Source organism: Muntiacus reevesi, chromosome 6 (assembly GCF_963930625.1).
Source record: "Muntiacus reevesi chromosome 6, mMunRee1.1, whole genome shotgun sequence".
NCBI lineage: Eukaryota > Metazoa > Chordata > Mammalia > Artiodactyla > Cervidae > Muntiacus > Muntiacus reevesi.
Genome location: NC_089254.1, coordinates 10192662 through 10206065, shown reverse-complemented (window position 1 = coordinate 10206065; position 13404 = coordinate 10192662). Strand labels below are relative to the sequence as shown.

Sequence of the window (13404 nt, the reverse complement as noted above, 5' to 3'; positions counted from 1 at the left end):
TCCCCAGTTAGTAAAACACTTATCAAGCAATTAATAAAAATACTAACTTGTATGAGTCAGTAAGCACACTTTTAGTAATTAACAGTAACAATTACAATTAGTAATTCCTACTTCAACATGGCTTTTTAGTATTCATTAGTAGTATCAATTCTCATACTATGAATCCATATACTACTGAATTGGTAAGTGTTATGAATAAGAGTGCAAATTTCCCCAAATATATGTTTTCAAAGCTATGTTCTTAGCATACAAATGCAGCTTTATTCTCATTCTTAGACCCAAGTTACAACCCGCAAAAAGGTGGTCATTTACTTTATAAGGCAATCATTTACAAAAATTAAGTCAGCACCTTTGACAATTTGTAAATTCTTTAAATTACAGGGATATAGCTATTTCATATTTGACAATAATATTTTAAAATATGTTGCATATGGCTATGAAAAAGTATGTGGTCCCAAATCTTCTCCCTAATGAAAATGCGTGGATTTTTCTCCCTCTATCCTTAGTAAAAAACTATCAGCTGTCATTCTGCTCTTTTTATTTCATAGGTAGGGTAATGCCTCAATTCTATTTAGCAGGTTTTCTGTCCGTCACAATGGAGCATTTGCTCCATCATTTGTATTTCCCCTTGACCCAGCAATTCCACTTCTAGGAATTTATACAGAAGGTGTACTTCAAACAATGTGAAAATACATATGCACAGGTTGTTTGCTAAAGGATAATCTGTAACTGCAAAATACTGGAATCTATCTAAATGTCCAAACACAGGAGATCCGTTGAATAAACTATCTTTACACACACAAAAGAGCACTGTGAAAAATAATAAGCATACACTTTAAAAAAAAGTTTAATAAAAAATATTCCCTTTCATATGATATGTATACATGTGAGAAAGGGAAACATTTTATTATATATATATATATGTATGTTATAATAAATAGAAAAAATTAATGCATATATCTGCCTATCATCACAAGAATAAACATAGTGAATATAAAGAAGAAAACACTGAATTTAGCTGCCTGTAAGAGGTGGCATGGGGGATGAGACAGAAGGAACACAGGATGGAACGAAATTAGGATAGCTATCCAGATTTACACATGGCTTGCAGAGATCAACACAAATATTTCTGCACACTTATGCCATAATTTGGGGTAATTTTTTATGTTGACTTTCCCTGTTTACTTTTATAAATACTACTTTTACAGTGAACCAGTCTTGCATTTTTCCTTGGTTTATTTTTACCACATCACTACAATTGACATCTCTCTCATACCACAAACATGTAACTAAAATTAATACTGATGTATAAGTTCAGGAAAGAGCTGAAAGCAGAGGACAAAGAAAAGGCAGAAATCACAAAAAAGGTTCTGAAATGCAGCTTAACAACCATTCACTTGAATAAAGGAATTCTACAAACTTTCATAAACTCAACTTTGTGTAAGTTTGCATTTATACTATGCAAATAAATTTGATCTAGTTATATCCCAACATATCTTTCTGATAAAGGAAAGCAGTGCTAGCCTGTTTTTCCCAAAGCAAAAGTATGACTATACAAATAATTGTGCTATAGTCCACCAATTACCTTTGATTGTAATTGTCACAGTTTAACAAATCAGAAAATCGAAACTTGGAGCTACTACCTTCTGCTCTCCATTAGATCACTGTCTAGATACATTAGTTGCCTATTTGTTCAAAAAAAAAATGAGGTTCTTTACTGTTATCTCTTGATGATTTGCTAAAACTTAATGGGTTTGGATGAGATTATACACAGAAATGTTTATGAAAAATGTTTTTCAGAAGAAATTGAAATTATTTAGTAAAACTACAGAAGCTTTTTCTCACCAAACTTATTCAAGTGTAAAGAATTCACAGATCTAGCCAAAGCCCACACCTAAAAGTTGCCCAAACTTATCTTCAAAAATGTCATATGTACAAACATAAGACTGTGATGCACTGAGCAAGATGCTTCTGACCTAAATTTATATTCTAAAATAGAAACAAATGTATAGATTCATCATACTAAATAGAGAGTAAACAGTTTAAGAAAAAAGACAAGATGCAACAGATATATATTGTTTTTAACATATTTAGGCTGAAATGTGTTCATCTCTGTACTTGGAAGCCCATGCTGGCTAGAAGTCATTTCATTTTAAAATTGGACTCCAGAAACCACTTTCCACTATACTGCACAATCAACCAGGCTCAACTCTCATAGCAACAAATGCTTTTGATGCTTTTAACACATCACTACTAAAATCATTCATAACTGATGCTTTCCAATTGATTTACAAAATCACCAACAAATTTCAAATAGAGAATCTTATTTCAGACATGTGTGAACCATGACTATAATGAGAGAATTCAAAAAACCAACAAATATGCAAATAACTGTACAAGAGAAGGCAATGGCACCCCACTCCAGTACTCTTGTCTGGAAAATCCCATGGATGGAAGAGCCTGGTGGGCTGCAGTCCATGGGGTCGGGAAGAGTCGGATATGACTGAGCGACTTCACTTTCATTTTTAACTTTCATGCATTGGAGAAGGGAATGGCAACCCACTCCAGTGTTCTTGCCTGGAGAATCCCAGGGACGGGGAGCCTGGTGGGCTGCCGTATGTGGGGTCGCAGAGAGTTGGACACGACTGAAGCGACTTAGCAGCAGCAGCAGCAGCAGACAAGCAATCAGTAAATAAAAGGCAGGCCGAGAAGAGAATCTGGGTTTCTGAATTACTACTTCCGCTCAGACATCAATTCTTCTTCACACCAGCAGAGCATAACAGAAAGAGGACTAGACAAGGAATGGGAAGCCCTGGGTCCCAACCAGCACCAGTTTCACAACTTAACCAGTCACACGCCCTTAGACAGTAAACCACTCTGGATAGCTCACACTCACATTCCACAAACCAATGTTAGAGATCCTTAGTTCTGCTACTTCATCAACGGTTTAATCCATTCACTGATTACCAAACACCCAACACTGCAACTCAGTTCAAGTTCCAAGTAATGGGTGACTTGTTCAGCATAAAATCAGGTGCACCAGGTCAGAGCAGGGCCACACAACAGTTTCAGTCCAGTGACCCTATCGTGTATCAATAATAGCAACAAAAGCCTTGAATTAATCAATCTAGAAATCATTCGCACAGTGAGACACCCCAAAGAACGAAACAGCATGTCTGAAAATCTCTTAAGTATAAGAAATAGAAATTTGCTTATTAAACATTTTTCTGTATTTCAGAGCAACTTTCCACTGCCATTCTAAAGCTATGAGTACTAATCTATTCAGGGAAGGTTGACAGGTGAGAAGAGGAAAAAGGTATAGTATTTTAGAACCATCTCAAAAACCATGCAGAAAAGGAGGAATATTTTAGGTAACCTAAATTTTGTCTGCAACTCATAAACTCCATACAGACAACATACACATCTAGTAACCAGTGATCACAAGAAACAAATATCCTATGGGCAGGATTTGGCGAAGACTCACAAATCCAGATGTTATAACGCAAGAAAGCTCAACACAGCATTATTACCAAGCTTCACTATTCAAACGTCAAAATTCGTTCTTTTTTTTTTTCCCCAGCCAAATTCCTGTTGACTATCTATTTTACATGTGGTAATGTAAGTTTCCATATTACTCTTTTCATACATCTCACCCTCTCCTCCCCTCTCCCCACGTCCATATGTCTATTCTCTACGTCTGTTTCTCCATTGTTGCCCTATAAATAAATTCTTCAGTACCATTTTTCTAGATTCCATATACATGCATTAGGATATGGTATTTATCTTTCTCTTTCTGACTTAGTTCACTCTGTATAATAGGTTCTAGGTTCATCCACTTCATTATAACTGACTCAAAGGCGTTCCTTTTTATGGCTGACTCATATTCCATTGTGCAGATGTACCACAGCTTCTTTATCTATTCATCTGTCAATGGACATCTAGGTTGCTTCCATGTTCTAGCTATTGTAAATAGTGCTGCAATGAACAATGGGGCACATATGTCTCTTTCAATTTTGGTTTCCTCAGGGTATATGCCTAGGAGTGGGATTGCTGGGTCATATGGTGGTTTTATTCCTAGTTTTATAAGGAATCTCCATACCGTCTTCAAGGCTGTATCAATTTATATTCCCACCAACAGTGCAAGAGCGTTCCCTTTTCTCCACACCGTCTCCAGCATTTACTGTTTGTAGACTTTTTGATGAGGGCCATTCTGACTGGTGTGAGGTGATATCTCACTGTAGTTTTGATTTGCATTTCTCTAATAATGAGCAATGTTGGGCATCTTTTCATGTGTTTGTTAGACATCTGTATGTCTTCTTTGGAGAAATGTCTGTTTAGGTCTTTTCCCCACTTTTTTGATTGGGTTGTACGAGCTGCTTGTATATTTTGGAAATTAATCCTTTGTCAGTTGTTTCATTTGCTATTATTTTCTCCCATTCTGAGGGTTGTCTTTTCACCTTGCTTATAGTTTCCTTTGCTGTGCAAAAGCTTTTAAGTTTAATCAGGTCCCACTTGTTTTCTTTTGTTTTTAGTTCCATTACTGTAGGAGGTGGGTCATAGAGGATCTTGCTTTGATTTATGTCATTGAGTGTTCTGCCTATGTTTTCCTCTAAGACTTTTATAGTTTCTGGTCTTATATTTAGGTCTTTAATCCATTTTGAGTTTATCTTTGTGAAAATTCATTATTTAATCAAGTCTTGATGAACACTTTGGCAGAATCCACAGATCTGATTTCTAATCTTATCACTATCAGTTAAGAATAAAACTTTGTACCTTCCATCTCTACTATTAACCATCCCAACCAACCTACCTGGTCAAAGTTAAAATGATGAAATTAGCTTGTTAAAAGCAGCAGCATCTCAGCCTTAACTATAAGCAATAATTTAGTAAGAATTGAGACATCATTTTCATAGAACAGATAAAAGCCAGAAATGAATACATGCAGCCTTTTCATACCGAACCACACAATGAAAAAAATGTCACCTTCAAAACTTGCTTCAGTGCCAAGTGGTAAATATGGAAAAAAAAAGGGGGCCACTAAATTTAGTCTTTTGATTCTTATTAATTTACTTTTTACCCACCAAAAATCTCTATTACAAGTTACCAACAAAAATTTCAGCAAGATGATCTTTTATATTAAAACATCACAACAAAAATTCTTAGGAGCATCCTTGAACTATTACCATGTTCTTATTTCACTCTGACTTAGCACTCTAATCACATCCTGCCAAACAGAAAGGGAGCAGATGTTGTGGCATCCGCACAGAGATTTAAAACTCCTAGCACTGCCATCCCCACCCTCATCCAAACACACAAACACACTCAGAGATGATTTCAAAGGGCAGTGGAGGCTTATCGGCATCTCTAGACAAATGCTGTTAGCACAGGGCACTCACATCACCAGAAGCTGCTGGAGAAGACTGACTACGTAGCTGAGAGGGTTCTGGAAACATGTTGGAGATCAAAACAGCACTCAGCTCCAGGGAACTAAAAACATCTCTGGGGAGGCTGAACTAAATAAGTGGCTGGGCCAAGCAATTTTAAAGATTTTCCCAACCATTGATTACTTCTGTTAGGACCAACTTGTACAAAACATGAATATTTTAAGTCCGTTCGAATCACTGGACACCAGAGCAGTGCTCTGTATAGTGGACTGGATAGCATGTGTTTGGGCCTGGGGCCCAAATTTGTGACTTACTCGGCCATGCATAACTCCAACATATCATTTCATGTATCCAAACCCCAAGGGATAAAGCAAATAACCTAGAGTTTCTCTGAAGCTTTAACGACTATGATTCTCCATAGATAAAACATGCATATGCTATAGCAAGACTTTCCTTACACTGAACCAGATTCATTCATGATTTCAACACACAAACATATCATGGTGAAAAATTAGTCATTATCTTCTAGGCATTTTATCATTAATACTAAATATGTATGTACACATGAAGACATATGCAACATGTATGGTATAAACGATACCAACTTGGAACTAAGTAACTAGAACCCTCTAAATAGTGAAATACACAGAAGGAATTCCTTTACTACCATCCTCAAGTTTGCCTGATGTGATGTTATGTGCTCAGTTGTGTCCAATTCTTTGCAGCCCCAGGGACTGTAGCCCGCCAGGCTCCTCTGTCCATGGGATTTCCCAGGCAAGAATACCAGAGTAGGGTGCCATTTCCTACTCCAGGGGATCTTCTGGAACCAGGGATCGAATCCGTGTCTCCTATGTCTGCTGCACTGACAGGAGGGTTCTTTACCACCTACAACTCCTGGGAAGCTCCAGGTTTAGGTAATTGCTGCTAAGTGGCCTTCATCAAATGCAAAGCTTAATACTGCAAAACAAGCAAAGCTTGAAGAATCAGAATATACAATTTACCTTTCAAAATTTCAAATGATGAAGTGTTGTGAACTCCCATGCTAAGATCATCACCCTAAATGGGCAGTATTTAAAAATAAGAACTTGGCGGGTTTCAAGAATGGCTTTTACCAGTAAATGACTGTTTCGGCTGGCAGCTGTGTACCACACCTTGAAAACAGGTTGGCTTGGGGACTTTCCTGGTGGTCCAGAGGTTAAGAATCTGCTGTGCAATGCAGGGGACACGGGTTTGATCCCTGGTCAGGGAACTAAGATACCGTATGCCATGGGGCAACTGCGCCCACACACCACAACTGAGATCTCATGCAGCCAAATAAATAAAAATAAATATTAGAAAAAATAGGTTGGCTCTTTAATATTTACCCCCATCCTTACCCTCAAAAGATCACCCAGCAGTCTAAACTACATTGATAGTTTTAAGTGTCTGTAGTCTTGGGCAGCTAAGAGAGGCCTCAGTACATCTGCGTCCATTTCAAGTGAGCAGAAAACACCTTCATTTCCAGGCGAGGGGGAGAAAGGTGGCTACCCAAACAACATCATGCTCTCTACAGGCACTCATTAATCCCAGGGTAGCATAGAAATCAAATCATTGTATTTAGTGTAATCCTGTTAAACCAAGCCAGACAGCCTACTGCTCCGTTCCTCTGCCCACGCTCTCCTTTCAGGCCACTGCACAGAATATTGCCTCTGTATCTCTGGACCCAGCCACATACATTTTGCTTGCTGAAATCCAAACCCACTCACAAGTCATAGCCTGCTTTTTTGTCTCCTTCAACCCTTAAAGAATTCTGTTGATCCCATCTGACACGTGTCTATGTTGTTGGAACTTTTCTTATCTACCTTTGATCATAATGAAAACAACCATCCTAGGTAACAAACTCCTTATAAGCTCAATGCCCCTTGCTGAGCCGAACTGATGACTTGATGAACAAAAACTGGGTAATGACAAGGGAGGGTTTCGCTGGTGGATCAGCAATAAAGAATGTACTTGCCAATGCAGGAGACATGGGTTCAGTCCCTGGGTTGGAAAGATCCCCGGAGAAGGAAATGGCAACCCACTCTGATATTCTTGCCTGGGAAATCCCATGGACAGAGGAGCCTGGTGGGCCATTGTCCATGGGGTTGCAATGTGTCAGACATGACTTAGTGACTAAACCACCACCATTGACAAGGGAACTGGTTTATACTAAGTCAGCATGCTAAGACAGCGGAATCTTGCATCTTCTACTAGCACCCATGAAACAATTAACAGACTACCTTGTTAGTCTGCAAGTAGGATAAAATTTCAATCTTTCACAGTTCCTGACAGTCCAAAGAGGAAATGGTAGGGAAAAAGGAAGAGATGGATAAACTTCCTTTACTTATCTTTTGGTCATTAAGTTTTAAATATTTAAAATTACCAAAATTTATTTTTTATTTTACCTTAAATATTTAGAAACCAGTTAACTCATATAAAAAAACTGACTGGGTGCTACATACACTTGATATGAATATATCTGACAGCTGAATTCTTGGAGTATTTTAAAGCTAATCTGATAAAGCACTCAGGTAAATAGTATTATTCCTCTAACTAGAAAGGTTTCTCTAGTAAGAAAGGAAAGGTTCACTCATTTATCCAACCAAATCAACCAAATTAACCTCAACAATCAATGAAATGCCCCCGTTTAATTTCCTTCAGATCTTAAATATGCCTGAGTGAAAAACAACATAAACTGTTATTGATATGCTATCTTCTGGTATTTGACAATTAAGCTATTAAATATAAAATACTCAGCACTCACGTACACAGGGGAAAGCGTAAGAGCAGACACTACTGATGAGAAGCCTAAGCTGAAACATGCTTTCTGCAAGGCAATTTTGGAAATACAAACCAAAGTTTTTAAAATGCAAAGCCTTTGACAATTCAATTTTGTTCTTCATCCTTTATCCTAAAGAAATAATGATCTATGCAAAGATTTCGCTTTAAATATATTTAGTACAGTGCTGTTCATCATGATAAAAGCTGGAAATAATATAAATATTGAAGAATGAGAAACTGGTTAATTAATCCACAGGATCTCTTACATTGAAGTCCTGTCAAGCCCTAAAAGGTATGTGAGTGGCATACTTACTGAAACAGAAAATTGTTTATAATATAGCAAGTGGGAAAAAATGTTATAGATCTGCATGTACAGCATAATCCTACTTTAAAAAGCTATTTGCTTATATAATATACATTAAAAGAATCAGCTTTGCATGCAGAAATACTAATTTTTACTTTCCGTTTTCACTTTTCTGTACTTGCCTACAGTCAATATGATGGTAATTCCTAGCAGCTCATCATTGCAATTCAGTGCCAAAAGGTATTACTTCTGAGAATGAAAATTTTAAAGCCTAGAAGAATGGAACATTGGACGAGCCTTTTGTTGGTCTGTCTATAAAGTACGCACCTGAAGGAACTTGTAACAGTGCACAAGTATCCCTACCATCCAGCCAGGCATTCTACTCAGCGCTATGTGGCAGCCTGGATGGGAGGGGAGTCTGGGGGAGAATGGACACGTGTGTGTGTGTGTGGCTGAGTCCCTTTGCTGTTCTCCTGAAACTATCACAATATTGTTAACTGGCTACACCTCAATATAAAATAAAAAGTTGTTTAAAAAGTACATGGCACTGAGAAAGCACTCAATGTTGGTCTTTTTTCCCCTCAATCAAATCTGAAGCCTGATTAAGTCAATACTACACAAGTTAGAGACAATGAGTTCAATCCAATATACTAAACAAACATTTACTAAACACCTCCAATGTGCCAGATAGTGAAAATAAATACTGAAATTATTTCAGAAAGCTTTTTTTAAAGAAACACTACATTTTCCCCCAAAGTATTAGTACATTGCCAAGTTCATTTCAAAAACAGAACTCAAAACTGAATAAAATCATTTGGAAATGAACAATTAAAAAAAGGCTGAGAAAATGCAGCCAGCTTAGCCAGCTCTATAAAATTAATCAATAACACCTTAATTAATATCTTGAAATAAGTTCCCCACGGAAACTTATGAGTCTGCCAAAATAAAAATGTTTTAACAACACTTAAAAAAAGACAAAAAACTGATGCATACTTCATAAACTTTCAAAAAATCTACACAGGGTTTCCCTACAAAGTCATGAAATAGCTTCTTCCACTTGATGTTTTTAAATCTCTCCACAAACTGGTGTAAACATGCAAGGTACATCAACGCACTGATAAATGCAATCACAAAGAGGCTTTTTAATCAAATAAATTGACTACTATCCCCTTTACGTTGGCCCTTGCCAGAAATGAATGTGATGCAATTCTCATTTCAAACTTTTCCTTATAAGTAGTACTCCATCATTTGTGCTGCAAGATTATGTACATATTTTTTAAAAGAGCCAAAATTACTGATTTAAAACTCTTAAGTCAAGACATTCAAGATAAATAGCAAAACAAGACTGAAAGATAAACTATTCAAAGAAAAACTGTACTTTTAGTCATTTAGAAAACACAGTTTAGTAAAGAAAGTACATTCAACTGCAAAACGACTTCAAAAAGTTCAAAGTCAACTCAACTTTTAAACATAGAGCATGGTAACAGGGCAGACACTTCCTAAGGGGACAGTATGTTGCTGCCCTTAAGAATGCTGAAGATCCCTGCTTACCAAAGAAAATAAAAACAGAACATCAATTTTGCCCCAGGCTTCTTTGTAAAGGAATATCCAAAAAGAAAAAAAAAAGTTCAATTCCATTCTAGCCCATTTTAGTAATAGAAAGACATCTGTGAGTGGTTTAAAATAACACTGTGAATGAGCACAAGCAAATGATTCTCTCTTCATCTCTCATCTTTTTCCATTTAAAGGAAACAAAATGGTTCCCTGTTTACATGAACTCTATCCCTCTCTCAACTCAACCAGTGTACCATTTTTAATTTTTTCACTCTTATATTTAAATATTTATCTACTAGTAAAGCCTTCCTTGAAAATACTGCTGCTCTACAGAGAAAACCAACCACTGCCCAAATGCCTGGGATCCTCCTTCTCACTTCCAAAATCTTCCAGTCAACACCCTGCATGTATGCCCTGAGGGTTCTGTTGCTTCTTTCTTAGCTGAGCACTCATTGTCACATATGCTCCTGAACTGGTATGTCCTCAATAATTAGGATCAGCTCATTTTAATCAGGGCAAAAATGATGCCCAAGTGCCATATATTGAAAAATTAAGAACCATACATTTTAATATAAGGCTCCTTCACAAATCCCCTCCCTTGCCTGAGTTATGCCATTCGAGATCATTGATATGTGTTCTCACCAGGAAAACATATTTAAGTTTCATCAGCTTATTGAACTTCTAAGAGTTCCTTCTATTTTTCCTCTCTGGAGTTAACCACTTTTATTTATATAACTAGAAGTACACATCTTTCCACCAAACTAAATAAATAAACCTGATATGGATAACTTCTTTCTAACTTACTTGGTCTAAACAGGTCCAATATCATTCAATATTATAGAAAAAATTAAAACTTAGGCTTATAAGAGATGTTCACATTCCTGTCTGCCTACAACAACACTGACTTACATACTTGCAAGAGGCTTTAGGTAATTTCTAAACTTTCTTAATTTTTTATCAAGAATAGTGCCAAAGAAAGTGGGCCACCTTAAAATGCATCATATTCTTCATCTCATTATTCAGTTCATCTATGTCTGGTCTTTCAACATTAAAGACCCTATCATACCTAATTCTGTTAAATCTGTTCCTCAAAAGAAATGCCTCCATGAATGCATCGTTAACATTCAATGCTATTCTCACCACTTTACACCCAAAACTACTTCAACTAATGCTCTTAGCACAGTTTGAGCATAAACCAGAAATGTACAACTATGTTAGATGAGTAATAATATACATACCTGCTGTTCTCTGTGTGTGTGTGGGTGTAGGGCAGCTGTTTTCTATGACTGAGCACTAACGGACCAATAAAGCAGTTGTTTCCCTAATTTAGTTGTTTCCCTAATTTAATTATATATATATATCACCTACTATCACACAAATATGGATAACTTTATAAAGAAGTACCAAATGTTTCTGGAGTAATTTTAATAAGCACTTACTTGAGATGAAATCAAGAAAGATAAGCCCTTTGTTATCTGATAATTTAAACATACACAGACACCTCAAAAGGTTATTTTATAGCCTTTTAGGAAAAAGCAAAAGATATTATTTTTAAAAAGCTATGGTAAACATCTTAAGAACAAATTTTTTGTTCATAAAAATGTATAAGCTAAATACAGCTTTCACCTTTGTGTTATATAAAAGCATAGAGGACTTTTAATGGCATATAAAAGTTTAATAGTAACAAAATACACTACAGGCATACAGACACACCAGATTTAACCAAAGTAAAAAAGACTGAAGAACAAATGTCTGATTTGTTTAAAAATATTTACTTTAAATTATTAAAAGTTATTTTCTGCTTTAACAGAAAAATCACTAACTTGCAATAAATTGCTTTACCACTTAAGCCAATTATTTGTAATAGCAACACTAACAGAATCAAAAAGTAAAATTGACTTTTTGGATATTTAGTTTTAAAATGTATATTATCAACCTAAGAAAATAAATGATACATTTCAAAATCATTGAAAGTTATCAAACAATGGCTGTTCTTAAAACTGGGTATTTAAAATAGAACTATGCAACTATATTGCACACTTGATTATAAGATTTGTGAGATAGTGCCTGTGATTTATGAAGTGATTTTAAAAAGACATTTTAATCTATATTAACAAACATCCACTGTCCTTATTAACTTAATCCTTAATCTATCATCATAATCACAACCTTCTGGAATATTTGTTGGCGCTTAAGTGAGAGTATTTCCCCAGTTCCCAATGGACATATAACCTGAACTTTTGACAAAATCATTATGAACATTAACTTCACACTAACTCCTGGACATAATAACAGTACAGAATAGATAGCTACTTCCTAAGAATTTTTGTTTTCTAGGGGACATTAGGGAAAAAACTCAAGAAATTCTCAGTCAGAAACATAAGATATTCTTGGGCTAGACTTAAAGAGACCAAGGTCAACAATGACTTGCATATTGTCAAGTCAAGAGGTCAGTTCTATGAACACTTATTCAGACTCTTTAGAAGCACCTGACATAGGTTTACAGCTGATTGTCCCGTAAACACTTCCTTCTGTAAGCTGCGGTGACAACACAATTTCCTAGATTTCCTCCTCCCCCGCCAGCTGCTCCTTCTCCGGCTTTTCTACTGGGCCCTCTTCCCCACCCAATCTCTGAATGTCACAGGCCCAAGGCCCTCGTGTCTTTTTTCTCTCCACCCTTTTCCCCAATCTTCTTATCCAGTACCATGGCTTAAAACACATTAAATGCTGATGGTCCCCAGCCTATAACTTCAGTTCTGAAATGTTTACATTCAACTGTCTCAATAAGTCCACTTGAATGTTCAGTTCAGCTCAGTCGCTCAGTCGTGTCCAATTCTTTGCGACTCCATGTATCAAACAGAAATCATGATTTTCCACTGCAAGCCTGGTTTCTTGTAAAGGCAAGAAACACCACCGTTCTCCTAGATGTTCATCATTCTCTTTTCCTCCCATATGTACATCAATCCACCAGAAGGAACAATGTGAAAATGGAACCCAACTCAGTTCACTTCCCACCTGTGGATTACATTACATGCAGATCTATGCTTCTTTAAGAATGAAAAAGAAGAAATGGTTACAGATGCTGACAGAAACAGCATTTGTGTACATGAAAAGACTGATTGAACAAATGTAAGGAAAATCAGCAAAGATGACCGCTTAAAAGCACCTACATGCCACTGTAGAACAGAATCCACAGCCTGAGACAGGATGGTAAAAAGAGCTTTAAATGGGCAGAAAGTCCATTTAGAAGCAACTGTACTCCACAAATAGGTACCATCTCATCAACCTTTACTGTTTATGTGACTGAATCTTCCAGTTTCTCTATGAGCAAAGGAGTAAAAAAAACTTTTGGCAAACATATTT

The 13404-nt window shown here is 36.5% G+C and overlaps 1 protein-coding gene across 1 annotated transcript in view; it reads right to left on the bottom strand.

The window, feature by feature from the left end:
- The window catches only part of VPS50 (VPS50 subunit of EARP/GARPII complex), a 121151-nt gene that overhangs the window by 61725 nt on the left and 46022 nt on the right, over positions 1-13404 (bottom strand). The window lies entirely within an intron of this gene.